Source organism: Scyliorhinus torazame, chromosome 7 (assembly GCF_047496885.1).
Source record: "Scyliorhinus torazame isolate Kashiwa2021f chromosome 7, sScyTor2.1, whole genome shotgun sequence".
In the NCBI taxonomy this organism is placed as follows: domain Eukaryota; kingdom Metazoa; phylum Chordata; class Chondrichthyes; order Carcharhiniformes; family Scyliorhinidae; genus Scyliorhinus; species Scyliorhinus torazame.
Window position 1 is genome coordinate 49,645,803 of NC_092713.1, and position 15,138 is coordinate 49,660,940.

The following is a 15,138-nucleotide window of genomic DNA, read 5'->3' on the forward strand; positions in this document are numbered from 1 at the left end:
GGGCTTCAGTTAGATTGTAGGTGCCCTACACTCTCCCGACCTGTAGATCAGTGCTAAGTTAAATCGCTATAGCTGGGAAATTATACAGTGGGAATGGAACGTGCTTCTCTTTCTCTTACCTCGCCCTATTCAATGCCAACCCTGGTGCCAGAATTGAAGCTGGACCAGACTGTCCCATATAGCTGCTGAATTGCTTGGACCATAAAAGTGGCACTTTGGGCTCACGCCAGGGTGATATGTATTATGGTAGTCATTTATTTAAGTAAGTGAAATGAAAACCTTATTAAAATTGTGCGCTGAGAGGGTTCTTTTGTAGCTGGTGATTCTGCAGTGTTAGTCAACATAAATAACAATGTTCATTTTCAAACAGATGGACTTTTTGTGAATAAAAGGACTGGGGAGAGGTTAGACATGGCTGTCAATAAAGTAGGCAGGGATTGTTCTGCTCGCACTCTTCAAAGAGCTGCTGCAGTAGCTCTGATTCCAGGCAGATTTTGGAGATCCACTTCATCTTCACTGTTTAAACTGGAATGAATGGAATTAAATTTAAGCAGGTTCTATGAAGGATGGGCAATCCACTCTGCTAGCCTGCTGCACAAGTGGCAAAGGTACTCTACTGCGCAGTGTATCTCCTTATTCTTATCTGATTTTTCAAAAAGAGCAATAGGTTGAATTTTGAAAACAAACAAAGTCATTTTGAGGAAATAGAGAGGATGAAAGGAGAGGGTGGAGCAGGCATTGTCAAACTTGGGGGCGCGACCAGCGGGTGGGCCACAGGCGCATGTCAGGAGGGTCGTGGAGCTGTCCGTCGTGGCGCTCCCGATCACGCAAATCCATGCACAACAGCCGTAGCAGCCGGCTTTTAACTATGCCGGCTGCAAGCGGCCTTCAAAATGGCCACCAACATATAAAAAAAATTTGGTCGCACTGAGCATGCGTGCCCGATCATCGGTGCGCATGCGCAGTGCGGCTGCATTTAAAAAAAATTTTTTTTAAAAATTTTGTATTTTTTTTTACAAGTTCTGGGGGCCAACGGGACCGAAGGGACCATTGGGGCCAAAGGGACCCAAAACCATTCCCTCCATTTATGTCAGCAACAAACAAGGTAAGAGAAAATGGTGGGTTACGCAAGTCAGCCGGCATGGGCCGTGAAGGTCGGCCGGCGTGGGTCGCAAAGGTCGGCCGCCATGGGTCACGAAGGTCGGCCGGCGTGGGTCGCGAAGGTTGGCCGGCTTGGGTCCCGAAGGTTGGCCGGTTGGTAAAAATGGGTCCACGGATAAAAAGTTTGTAAAACACTGGGGTAGAGGCAACACAGTGAGCGTGGTGAAAACTTGAAGACTGGCCAGTGAATGGGAATAATAAAGCAAAAGATGAAGGGAAAAGCATTAAGTGAGTTACAGCAGAGGGAAAGAAGGAGATATTTCAATAGATGAGGTGGGGTAGTGATGGAACAAGAGGCTGATAGCAAGTGAGGCAGTTGGACACCAAGGGGCAATTTATCATGGCCAATCCACCGACCCGTACATCTTTGGACTGTGGGAGGAAGCCGGAGCACCCGGAGGAAACCCACACAGACACGGGGAGAAAGTGCAAACTCCACACGCAGTCACCCGGGTCCCTGGCGCTGTGAGGCAGCAGTGCTAACCACTGTGCCGTTAGTGTGAGGGTGAAGGATAAGGAATGTATGGGGTGTGTTGGAATCACTGCCTCGCTTCAAATTGTTCCGTGCCACAGCTCTACCTCTGCAGTCTTCTGTATGCCTACATTTTACCATGATGTGGATATTCCGGCATTCAAAGTATTGGCTTTGATAACCTATATGTTTGTGCAACCTACCTCTTCACTCACCTGATGAAGGAGCTGTGCTCTGAAAGCTAGTGATTCCAAATAAACCTGTTGGACTTTAACCTGATGTTGTAAGCTTCTTACTGTATATTTTACCAAACAACCTTTTCTCTTCTAACTCCTGCCCTGTGTGACCATCTTGTTCCATTCACCACCAGTGCTGCCATGGTCTTGGCAATAAGCCACTGTTTGAGTCCCGGCATGAGACTTGATACTTCTACTTATGATGGCTTCCCCGGAGGTCGGTCAGTGTACTATTCAACTGTGAACCGCCGCAGGTTTCACATTATTGCCTGAATGAATTTCAGCTCCAACTCTCAGCTGAATAGCTACAAGTGGCAGGAAGAGTGGGTGTCGCTCACTTCATCAACAGGGCGGCATTAATGGCAACAAATTAGTGAAGTCGGAGTGGGATGTTTCACATTAAATGCCATCTGGTACACACATCAAGGCTGATTTTTAACTTGAGCAACCGGGCAGAAACTGAGAGAGGGTGATTAAAAATCCTGATACAGGAATGCCATTGTAACCAGGCCCTCGCAAAAGCATCTCGAGTGCCTGCCTTAATCAGGTCAGAGCCTCGCTAAACCGTGCAAAATGGGATCCAAAGATAGCACTGTCTTGAGGCACAAGACGGGCGGAGTGTGCCCCAGACATTCTTCGCCTATTTGTGTAACTGGCGGCTGAAAGGAACGGCTTGCAAAATGGAGAATAAAAATATCTTCAAAATAAAAAATACTGGTGGAAATCTGGAAAAAGAGAGGAAAAGCTAGAAATAATCAGGCAGCCGAAAAGGATTCTGAGGGACTCTGTCTATCCTTTTCTGTAACATTTCCATTCATTATCTGTGCACACAAACACACAGTCCACCCTGCAATCTCGCAGTGACAATGTGGACACTTATTTAAGAGGCGGGTGAAGAGGAATAAATGTCAGATACCGGGGAGAGATTATCCAGATACGACAGGCATATAAGTGTCAACGTGGCTGGAAAAGGAATGGAAGTGGATATTTCACAGACAGGCGGATACTTGTCTTGTTTTGGAAAAGATTGCACAGATGAAAGTGCAGCAGACGATGCGCTTTGTACAAAAGAGCAATTCAGCTGGAAATGGATCGTCCCAGTTACAAAGCTGCTGGCGAGATCTACTGACACATTTATATTAAATGTAACCTGGACAGATCGGCGGCGTGTGTGTGTGTGTGTGTGTGGGAGGTTTTTGTCATTGAGGTGTAACCTGCTCCGAACCTATTCCCTTAGATTCTCCCGTTGCATTTCCAACAGGTATTTTAACGCAATAGTTCCCAGGTTGGATGGAGGGAGAGAGGCTTTGTCGAACTGTCCTCTGAGCCACCCAGCTGGCTCAGGGGGGGGGGGGGGGCAGCAGTGTGGTTTGCACACAGACATCGTGTACTGATGTCCCGCTGGGGTGGCAGGACCTGCAGTCTGCTCACACCCAGCACACTGCAGCAGGAAACTCGCCTCATGCTTGTGAGCTGGTGCTAGCACAACAGAGCAGGGCCGGCAGGGGGACACAGGGGAGAAGGAGGCAGCTCCCCAGCCCTGGGGGTGGGGGCAAAGCACATTCTCAGATTTGGACTCGAGTGTAGCATTATCCCCTATCTGAGAACAGGTTTGTCCAAACTGCTCCCGGAAGGGAAACGCATGTATACATTACAGTATATATATATCATAGCTCTGAGCAAGGTACACACACATTGGCAGAGGCGGGAGAATAATCCACTGGACAATGATAAAGATTGATATTTCCAGCTGACATCTTTGAGGACCGCCTCGATGTTAGTTCGTGTGTATTTGTGCTGGGTGTTATTCACTTCACCGCCTTAAGGAACTGGCTTTGGCAAAGAGTCATCCAGACTTCAAACGTCAGCACCCTTCTCTCTCCACAGATGCTGCCAGACCTGCTGGGGGGGGGGGGGGGGGTTGTCCAGCATTTCCTGTTTCTGTGCCTTACAGATGTGCTGTTGCTGAACTTCTGGGAGAAGCGATAGCCCGCAGCAGGCCCCCCTTCACATTCCTCTCCTGGGGTTGCAGCCGCGAGTGAATCCCATTCCTATCCAATCGGACTGATTGGATTATCCCTGTTGTCGGGGTGGGATAAGGGATTGGGGATGGCGATGGAAACCCCACGAGGAGGAGCGGTTGTGTGTGTGTGAGCGGGGTCTCGGAGTGAAGGATTCCCATTGCAGTGCGCGATCTCGGGGCGATAACAAAGGTGAGAAATGACTTTATCTTCAAAGCAAAGGCGTAAATATAAAGGATAGAGATTGCATGCAGACAGGTCCCTGCATTCCCCGTGAGCGCTTCTGACGGGAAGAGCAAACCTGAGCCTATTTTGTTGCATGTTAAACGGTTACATTGTCCGTCTTCAGTGCTCCATACAGCAGCCCCCCCCCCCCCTCTCTGTGATAACACCCGCCCCCCCCCCCCCCCCCCCCCGCCCCCCAGTGCTGTCCCCCTGACAGGCAGAGCATGTTAAAGCAGAGAGTACAGCCAGGGCAAAGCAGTTCCCCTCGCAGTTCACAGACTGGGAGAAGGATAACAACACTGCGGTGTTTTGTCTGGGGCTGAAAAGGCAATAATAGATATTGACTCCAGCTGGTCGCCGGATGCAGGGACCTGGGTCCAAAGCTGCTGTCGCTCAGCTACTCGGCTCGATCTGGACGCAAAGTAAGATTTGTGTGAACAGTTACTGAACCCCCACCGTCGCGCTGTTTACATGTTCTGTCCTCATTTGGGTCTCTCGAAGCTCCTTCTAGAGCTTCAAAGGATCTTGAGACACCTCGGAGTTTTAGGACAGTGTTCTTGTGAATAACCTCACTATCTCTCTAAAATCAGCGTTTAAACAGACTGTTGCCGGGGGGGGTGGGGACCTATTTATTCAACACGCTGTCCCGGACACAGTCCCTCAATCCTGTCAGATGTCCTTTTCCACTCAAACTCGACTGATAGCCCAGTTGTTTTGTGCCCTCACTTTTATCTTCTCTGCATTTATAGCAGATTACATTCTCCCTTCATTTTTTTCAACCTTTCCTTCTCCTCTCTGATCCCTTTCCACTCTCCATCGCCCCGACCTTGTTTTATTTTTTTCCCCTTTAATTCCTTACCATTTCCTATCAGCCAATGAAGCGACCCCAGGGCACCAGCCCATCCCTTGGGTTGGTGGGATGGGAACGCGGCTGTTGGCTGGAGGGTTTTCCGGGAGTATGAAATGTAGTGACAGGGAAGCGGAGTGGGTCCCAGGAAAAGAAGCAAAGGTGACCCACCGCCTCACCTTGGTGTCTGTCTTCCTGATGATTTACATGCTGATTGGGAAGTGGAAGCTACCGCATTCAACCGCCAGAAACTGACCAGCCTTTGCACCGATGTGGCAACGATTTAGATTTTAATTTCTGGCGATACCTTCCACCAAAGCGAATGAATTATCTTCGTGGGGACAGGTTTTGCAAGGACTCGGTTAAGTTGGTTGCAGACAGGTCTCAGTATCACCAAGATAATCAACAAAATGAGGGTCTATATACCAGCGTGGAGGAATGCATATAGGGGTGATACTTTTACGTTTCGACAAGTGTATGATTGGTGCAGGAATGGTTTTTAAATTTCTCTTCATTATTTTCCAGGGCTGAAAGGATGCTAAAACCTAGTTAAGTTGATTTGAAGGTTTCTTAATTGGTGCAGTTTGTTGGGGGTAATTTGGCAAAAATTGTTTTGCAGCAATGTAGCATATGGTCATAGGATGCACCTTCCAATTAAAAACATGCTTGTGTAGGGCAGCACGGTGGCACAGTGGTTAGCACTGGCCTCACGGCACTGAGGTTCCAAGTTTGATCCCGGTTCTGGGTCACTGTCCGTGTGGAGTTTGCACATTCTCCCCGTGTTTGCGTGGGTTCCGCCCCCATAACCCAAAGATGTGCAGGCTAGGTGGATTGGCCACGCTAAATTGCCCCTTAATTGGAAAAAATGAATTGGGTACTCTAAATTTAGTTTTAAAAAACACTGCTCTCTGAGACTACAGACATCCTCTGCTGTGGTTTGATCCTCATCAACATTTGGATGTTCCAAGCTGCTCTGAAACCAGTGAAGTACAGACACTGGTGGAATAGGGGAAATGGAGCAGTTAATTTGCACACAAGTTGCCACAAACAGCAAGGTGATTAATGACCAGATCATTTGTTTTCAATGATGTTGACTGAGGGATAAATATTGGCCAGGACCTCCTGGATAGTGCTTTTGCTCTTCTTCCGAAAAGTACCACAGGATCTAATCCAGCCACCAAAGAGAGCAGCTGGCCTGTGCTGTGACTGCTCATCCAAAAGATTGCACCCTTCATAGTGCAGTACTCCCTCAGTACTGCCCTGAAGAATCGGCCTAGATTTTTGTACTTGCCTTTCTGGAGAGGGACTTGAACCACGACCTCTGATTCAGAAGGAAAATTGCTGCTAACTGAGTCACGGTTGACAGAAACATAAAACTCTTCATTGATTGCAGTCATAGAAGATGTTTGTGGTTGTTGAAGGTCAGTCACCTCAGTTCCAGGACATCACTGCCTCAGGAGGGTGTCTTAGGCCCAACCATCTCCAGCTGCTTCATCAACGTCCTTTCTTTCAACATAACGTCAGAGATGGGTATGTTCATTGCTAATTGCACAATGTTCAGCACCATTCGCAATTCCTCAGTTTTGAAGCAGTGCATGTTCAAATGAAATAAGACCTGGGCAATGTCCGGTTTTGGGCTGACAAGTGGCAAGTAATATCCACGCCACACAGGTGCAATGACCACATCCAGCAAGAGAGAATCTAACCATTGCCTCTTGACATTTAATAGTATTACTATTGTTTAATCCCCCACTATCAACATGCCGGGGTTTACCATTGACCAGAAACTGAACTGGACTAGCCATGTAAATACTGTGGCTACAAGAGCAGGTCAGAGGCTTGGAATCCTATGGTGTGTAACCCACCTTCTGACTCCCCAAAGCCTGTCCACAATCTACAAGTCAGGAGTGTGATGAATACTCTCCACTTGCTTGGATGGGTGCAGCTCCAACAACACTCAAGAAGCTTAACACCATCCAGGAAAAAGCAACCCACTTGATTGGCACTCCATCCAAAAGCATTCTCTCCCTCCACCACCGACACACAGTATCAGCAGTGTGTACCATCTATAAGATGCACTGCAGGAACTTACCAAGACTCTTCAGACAGCACCTTCCAAACCCACGACCACTACCATCTAGAAGGACAAGAGTAGCACAGACCTGGGAACAACACCACCAAAAGTTTCCCTCCATGCCCTACAGCATACAGCATCCTGCCTTGGAAATATATTGTCGTTCCTTCACTGTCGCTGGTCAAAATCCTGGAACTCCCTCCCGAACAGCACTCTAGGTGTACCTATATCACATGGATTACAGTTGTTCAGGAAGGCAGCTTGCCACCGCCTTCTCAAGGGCAATTAGTGATGGGCAATAAATGCTGGCCTAGTCAATGAAGCCCAACTTCCTTGAATGAATAAAAAATATCAGTTGTGGAATTTTAAATTATTCACAGACCATCTTTGATGCTTGCCTGGGTAAAATAGACAGTTTTATGCTAAGTTATACGTAATCAATAACTGATTCAAGAAAGCACTTAACTCAGACAAGAACCGAAAAGGTTGGAAAATCTCAGTCAGACTCGAAACGTTAGCTCTGTTCTCTCTTCACAAATACTGTCAGACCCGCTGAGATTTTCCAGGATTTTCTGTTTTTGTTTCAGATTCCAGCATCCATAGTAATTTGCTTTTATCTTGGCTCTTAACTCATTTTACTTAGGGTATTTGTAGTCATTGGAAAAAAGAAATTCAACCTGTTTGTTGGACTTCATTTATATCCAACAATTCCTTGACTCATAAATGTTGCATGGAACATTCTTCTCGAGTCTTGCATTCTCCATTCCAACTGACATTGAACAAAATGTTTGAAACACTTTTTTAATACTGAAATATTTCTGCATATTCTAACCCATTTGAATTAATTTAAACAATGTGATTTCTGCTGGAGCTTTGACTAAGAACTTTTTCCGGAAACTGATTCAACTACCTGACTGTGTGGGAGTATCAATGGTGAGAATTCACCTTTCAAATAAAATGTTTTTTTATGAGCAATTACTGGCTGTGTCACAGCAAAACCTAAGAGCTTTGAAACCAATAAAAATCATTTCTGCATCAAGTCAAAGTATCTAAGCACCCAAAGGAACATAGAGACACCGTCTGAACATAACATACGCTTGAATCTAGTCATTTTATCCTGCTCACAGCCTGTCAACATAAACTATAAATGCTAAGAGCAAATGTCAATTAAGGTCAATTAGTATCTAACAACTCACCATGCTAGCAATTAGGCCAGGAGGCATGAGTCTCTTTAAAATAGTATTTTAATTTTAAATAGAGACTTGAGGACTGTTTACGTAAGAATTTATTTAAGATTGGGTGAGTATTGAGGTAATTTTTTTGTCCCAAAATACGCTTTATTAAAAAAATTTGGAAAATCACATTACATAACATTTAAAATTGAATATTACAGCAAGTCCGATAAAATTCAACTTGTCTCTACACAGCCTTTTCAGAGGTGCCTCAATAGAATTGCAATACTCTTGATATTTATAATATACATTCCATGTCAGGCACACGGCCCGAGGGCAAAACGTTTTGGACATAATTCTACCACCGCGGTGTGCCTGGTGCTGATCGAAGCATGCCGGGCATATTGCGGGAGAGGCCCAAATTGGGCTACGTGCCAGGCAAAAAGCATCATGTAGCGCACGACTCGCGGCGCCCAACGTGATCTGGATCATGACCTCGTTGGGCACAATACAGCTAATTATATTGAAACGAGTCATTAGGCTCCTTTGAATATGCATGGCTTACTTGAGGCCACATTCAGCTAGCACCCGGGAGTCACCAACCGCACCGGCGGGTCCTCCCCCAAGCAGAGACTCCCAGGTGGTCAGGAACAGGACAGGGCAGTACCCTGGCACTTTCTTGGCTCTCGGGAACCCTGGCAGTGCAACCATGCACTGCCAGGGTGTCTGGTTGGCACTGCCAGGGTGCCACAGTTACATCCTAGGTCCCAGGCTGGCAGTGCCAGGGTACCCAGGTTGGCACTGCCATAGGTCGGGTGCCTGAGGTGGGCCATGCTCATGAAGGGACGCTGAGAGAGGTATGAAGGATGGGGTGTGAAGGGGGGGGGGTTATGAAGGGACTGAGTAAAAGTTGGGTGGGGGGGGGGGGGTGAAAAAAGGCTTCCTGAAAGGGGGGATCTGAAAGGGGAGTGGAGTGCCTGAAAGTGGGGGCCTTTAGCAACCCTATAGCGGGGCGTCCTCACATGGGGGGGGGGTTAATGCCCATAGCTGCACGGGATTGCAATGCCCATTGGTGGTGGGGTGTGGGGGACCCTCAGGTCCACTTAGGGGTTCCGAGCACCCTTTCAAAATGGCGGCCAAATCTCTGAGGTGCCGATCTTGCCGGCAAGTTCAGCTCCCCACTGCTGAAAAGATTTCTCAGGGTAGGATTTACCGGTTGCCCACGCCGACAGGGAATTCCGGTCCCACGCTGGCGCACGGCGAGTCCGGTAGATCCTGCTGGCGGATTGCCTCCCCCACTGAAAAACACGTGGCGGGGAGGTCACCAAATCCCGCCCGAAGTGTGGGCTAGATCGGGGTGAAACTCCCCTGGTCCCACAAAATGACAGTGTGGGTGACTACCAGTGTGAATCTCACCCAAAAAGCTGTCGGTAAACACCAGCCAAACCCGCCCAAAATAACACCTGGAACCTTTTTGGTTGGATGGCACTCTTCAAATTGAATATTACAAAAAGTGCAATGGAATTCGAGGTGCGATTCAATGGAAAAATGTCAAAATCTGGTCTTGGTCACGTTTGGCGGAGAGTTTCGCGATAGCTGAATTGGTGAAATTATGAGCCATATTCAACAGCACTTATGCCAAAAATGATCCCTCATGAGATTCTTGACATTACTGGCTCCTTTGCCGTCTGATTCGTCCTACCCGTGCCTCAGCAGCTCGCCACCAGCAAGGGGCGGGGCTGCTTTTAATTGGTCCCGTAGCACTCACTCCCAGTCAACTCACAAGCATGGCAACACACTTCCCGCTTTGGGGATGACCACCTCACAAGGCTTCCTGATTTGATTTATTATTGTCACATGTATTAGTATACAGTGAAAAGTATTGTTTCTTGCATGCGTCTCTCTGCCTCAGCTGCCACAAACAACGCAAGGGCAGCCTCTGCAGGACCGACTCCAGCAAACATAGTTTTATCTGGAAGGAATTGGAGAAGAAGAGAGACCGACAATCGGTTAGGGCTTCCATCCCAGGACCCTCAAATCCCCCAAGCCTCCCCGACATTTACCACGACTATCCCACCTTCTCCCAGAGGGCCACCCAGTGAGCCAGTTGTGATGGCAAAACGTGCTCTGCACACTCAACTCCGGCCACATCAGGAGCCACTAGACCTCAGACCTCTGCCGGAAACATTCAGGAGACCGTGCTGAGCTGCCCTCCGCTCATCCACACATTTCCCTTTGGTCACAAGAAGACCCTCAGTGGTGAAGTCCTTGCTCTTAAGTGTTTGATTTTTGGCAGCTGCCTCTATGGTGCTGAGACTCCGAGAGTACAGGCACACTGTTCAGGAACCAAAGTTTGCTGGACATGCAATGCACTAATCATCCTCTGAGGCATGCAGCACACTGCCTGATGGTCTAGTGGTCGAGGTATTTTTCTGTCCCCGTGGCTGCGTGGGTCTCACCCCTACAACCCAAAGATTTGCAGGGTAGGTGGATTGGACATGCCAAATGGCCTCTTAATTGGAAAAATATAATTGGGTACTCTAAATTAAATAAAAGTATTTTTCTGTGTAAACATTTTCATGGGAGATAGGTAGTATAGCATGGTCCGACTTCTAGGAGCATTCCATAGCAATGTGGTCACACCCATCCTTCGCAACACCGGGGGTAGATATAGATATAGAAAATATAGATATAGAAAATACAGCACAGAACAGGCCCTTCGGCCCACGATGTTGTGCCGAACCTTTGTCCTAGATTAATCATAGATTATCATTGAATTTACAGTGCAGAAGGAGGCCATTCGGCTCTTTGAGTCTGCACCAGCTCTTGGAAAGAGCACCCTACCCAAACTCAACACCTCCACCCAACACCAAGGGCAATTTGGACATTAAGGGCAATTTATCATTGGCCAATTCACCTAACCCGCACATCTTTGGACTGTGGGAGGAAACCGGAGCACCCGGAGGAAACCCACGCAGACACGGGAGGACATGCAGACTCCGCACAGACAGTGACCCAAGCCGGAATCGAACCTGGGACCCTGGAGCTGTGAAGCAATTGTGCTATCCACAATGCTACCGTGCTGCCCTTGAGAACAAATAAATCTACACTATATCATTTTACCATAATCCATGTACCTATCCAATAGCTGCTTGAAGGTCCCTAATGTTTCCGACTCAACTACTTCCACAGGCAGTGCATTCCATGCCCCCACTACTCTCTGGGTAAAGAACCTACCTCTGATATCCCTCCTATATCTTCCACCTTTCACCTTAAATTTATGTCCCCTTGTAATGGTTTGTTCCACCCGGGGAAAAAGTCTCTGACTGTCTACTCTATCTATTCCCCTAATCATCTTATAAACCTCCATCAAGTCGCCCCTCATCCTTCTCCGTTCTAATGAAAAAAGGCCTAGCACCCTCAACCTTTCCTCGTAAGACCTACTCTCCATTCCAGGCAACATCCTGGTAAATCTTCTTTGCACCTTTTCCAAAGCTTCCACATCCTTCCTAAAATGAGGTAGATCCTCAGCTCATAGTGACACTTGGTGTTTGCAGGTGAGTGTTGAGGCAAAGAGGTTATGCGATTGGCAGTGCGCCATCTTTTGGCTAAGATCAAGTGTAGTATCTGTGCTTAAGATCTTTGAATTGGTTTTTGGAGCAGGCAAGGAGATGGATTAGGGGTTTGCCGCTATCCACTATGAGCTTTGGCTTTGCAACTCTGATAAAGTGATTTAAAAAAAACAAAGATTGCCAGTGTGCCAAATGATCAAAAAGAAACAACTGATTTAGAAAATGATAAAATACCCCTGGGTGAGCTGAAGCTCACATCATTGACTGAGCGCTGCAATTTTGTTTCATTAAGAAGCTCTCCAAAATCAGTGGAGGTGACAGAGAGGGGTGCGGGGAGCCCTGGTGGGGTCCCCAATCAGGAACAACCATAGGTTCGCCCAGGAAGAATGGATGGAGGATTTCAGAGCTGGTACCAGTTGGGAATTAGGAGGGTGGGAGATTTATTTATAGATGGGACTTTTGCGAGCTTGGGAGCATTGGAGGAAAAGTATAAGTTGCCCCGGGGAAATTTCTTGAGATATATGCAGGTGAGGGCGTTTACTAGACAACAGGTGAGGGAATTTCCGTTGCTCCCGACACAGGGGATACAGGACAGGGTGCTTTCAGGGGTGTGGGTCGGAGAGGGCAATGTGTCAGAGATTTACCGAGAGATGAGGGAAGAGGGGGAGGAGTCGGTGGGCGAGCTAAAAGGAAAGTGGGAAGAAGAACTAGGGGAGGAGATAGAGGAGGGTATGTGGGCTGATGCCCTAAGCAGGGTAAATTTCTCTTCCTCATGCGCCAGGCTTAGCCTGATTCAATTTAAGGTGCTACATAGAGCACACATAACGGGAGCAAGACTGAGCAGGTTCTTTGGAGTGGAGGACAAATGTGGGAGGTGTGGCGGGAGCCCGGCAAACCACGCACATATGTTTTGGGCGTGCCCGGCACTGGAAGGGTATTGGAAGGGAGTGACGGGAGTGATTTCTAAGGTGGTGAAGGCCCGGGTCAAACCAGGCTGGGGGCTAGCTCTATTTGGTGTTGCGGAAGAGCCGGGAGTGCAGGAGGCGAAAGAGGCCGACGTTGTGGCCTTTGCGTCCCTAGTAGCCCGGCGCAGGATCCTACTCATGTGGAAGGAGGCGAAACCCCCCGGACTGGAGGCCTGGGTAAATGATATGGCGGGGTTCATTAAACTGGAGCAGATAAAGTTTGCCCTGAGAGGATCGGCTCAAGGGTTCACCAGGCGGTGGCAGCCATTTCTCGACTACCTAGGGGAACGTTAGAGGGAAGACAGATGACCAGCAGCAGCAACCCAGGGGGAAGGGGGGGGGGAGGGGGGAGGGGTTAGTTTAGTTTAGGTCAAAGATAAAGGGGTTTTTATTACTTGTGTATTGTTAAAAATTTCTGTATTGTTATTGTTGCGTTTGCTTTGTAAGAGGGGAAAAATTGTTGTTTGGGAAAAAAATTTCAATAAAGCATTTTTTTTTAAAAAAAGCTCTCCAAAATCAAATGATGAACCATAATAAGATGTTGAAAGAAAGAGCCTGACTGTATTTAATTCTGGCCTCTTGAACATCCCAGTTTTAATCACTCCACCATTGGTGACCCTCAGCTGCCAAGGCCGTAAGCTCTGGAATTTCCTCTGTAAACCTGTCTATGTCTTTACCTCTCTTTGTTGATTTAAAACACTCCTTAAAATCTTGCTCTTTGACCAAGATTTTGGCCACCTGACCTAATATCACCTCCTTTGCATGTTTAAATTAATTGAATGTATAAGTGAAGAATATGAATGTAGCATAATCAAAATAAACTGCATGATTTTCACGAAATAATGGACAGTTTTGAAATTGGAATCCAATCCGTAAGGCACTGCTAAAAATCCTGGGATACCATCGAACAAAAATGGAAGTTGATGTATTTAATCAATGAAATTCTCTAATGTTTTCCCTTACATGACATCAATTCCTGCTGGTTTAAGGCATTGTAAAGGCTGATTCATCCTAAACCCTCGGGAAGCACAGTGGTTAACACTGCTGCCTCACAGCGCCAGGGATCCGGGTTCAATTCCGACCTTGGTTTACTGTCTGTGTGGAGTTTGCACTTTCTCCTTGTGTCTGTGTGGGTTTCCTCTGGGTGCTCAAGTTTCCTCCCACAGCACAAAGATTTTTTAAATATAAATGTAGAGCTCCAAATTATTTCTTTTTTCCAATTAAGGGGCAATTTAGCATTGCCTATCCACCTACCCTGCACATCTTTGGGTTGTGGGGGTGAGACCCACGCAGACAGGGGGAGAATGTGCAAACTCCACAGGGACAGTGACCTGGGGCTGGGATCGAACCCGGGTCCTCAGTGCTGTGAGGTGGCAGTGCTAACCACTGCGCCACCGTGCCGCCCCTACCCACAGCGCAAAGATGTGCAGGTTAGGTGGATTGGCCATACTTAAAACTTCCCCTTCGTGCCCAAAGATGTGCAGGGATAGGATGGAGGAGTGGGCCTAGGTGCTCTTTCAGAGGGTTGGCGCAAATTCAATGGCCTAGAATTTGGTTAGAACTCTACAGTTCTAACCAAATGACAGACGTTCTTCACAGAATTGGTTACAGTCCAGAAGGAGGCCATTCGGCCTTCTCGTCATTCATAAAATATTTTCACTCACATTCAACCTGTTTCTCACTCCACAGATCCTTCTGACCTGTGAGTATTTCCAGCATTTTCCATTTTCATTTCATCCGCAGTGTATTTTGGCTTCTCTAGCGGCCAGATTTCTGTTGGGTGGCTCGTACTCTAATGATACCCTGGAGCCACGGGTAGTCTCTGTGAAAGAAAATATCTTTCTACCATTGCCCTTTCTGGATGAATGAACATTACTTATTAAAGCATTTCTAACTTAATAAAATATGGTATCTGGACCATTGTCTGATTCCAAATGTTAGAAGCCAAGAGCAGTATTGACATAAATTTTCTGACACCCACTGCAGTGAAAATCACTCATATTACTTGGTTACAGAGATAACTTCAGCCGTAGCTTCATTAATCATTTATAAAGGATTCATACGCAGCTCAGAAAAACATCTCCAAATGTGTAAAATGGATCATAATGGGTAACTGGTGACAAATTACAGGATGGTTGCAGCCCAGGATGGGGCCATTTTTCCCAGCGTGTCTGTGCTGGCTCTCCGAAAGAGTTACCCATTTCGCCGCACTCCAATGCCCTTTTCCCTGTAGCCCTGCAAACATTTTCTTTTCAGTTAATTATCTAATACCAATTTCACTTTCATGATTGAATCTGTCTCCACCACACTGTCAGGCTGTGCATTCCAGATCCTAACCACTCGCTGTCTAAAAAAACGGTTTTCCTTAATTTCATCTCTGATTCTTTTTGCCA

At 47.1% G+C, this 15,138-nt stretch overlaps 1 protein-coding gene across 3 annotated transcripts in view; it reads left to right on the plus strand.

Annotated features, from left to right (window-relative positions):
- The first annotated feature begins 3,818 nt into the window (after positions 1-3,818).
- Positions 3,819-15,138, plus strand: part of tmem275a (transmembrane protein 275a) — a 77,011-nt gene continuing 65,691 nt past the window's right edge. For 2 of the 3 annotated variants that reach the window (XM_072510673.1, XM_072510670.1), the window contains exon 1: positions 3,819-4,082. The gene's annotated coding sequence lies outside the window, so the exon portion shown is untranslated. Of the gene's footprint in view, positions 4,083-4,374; positions 4,538-15,138 lie in introns of those variants that run through there. The other variant, XM_072510672.1, reaches the window with a different exon arrangement.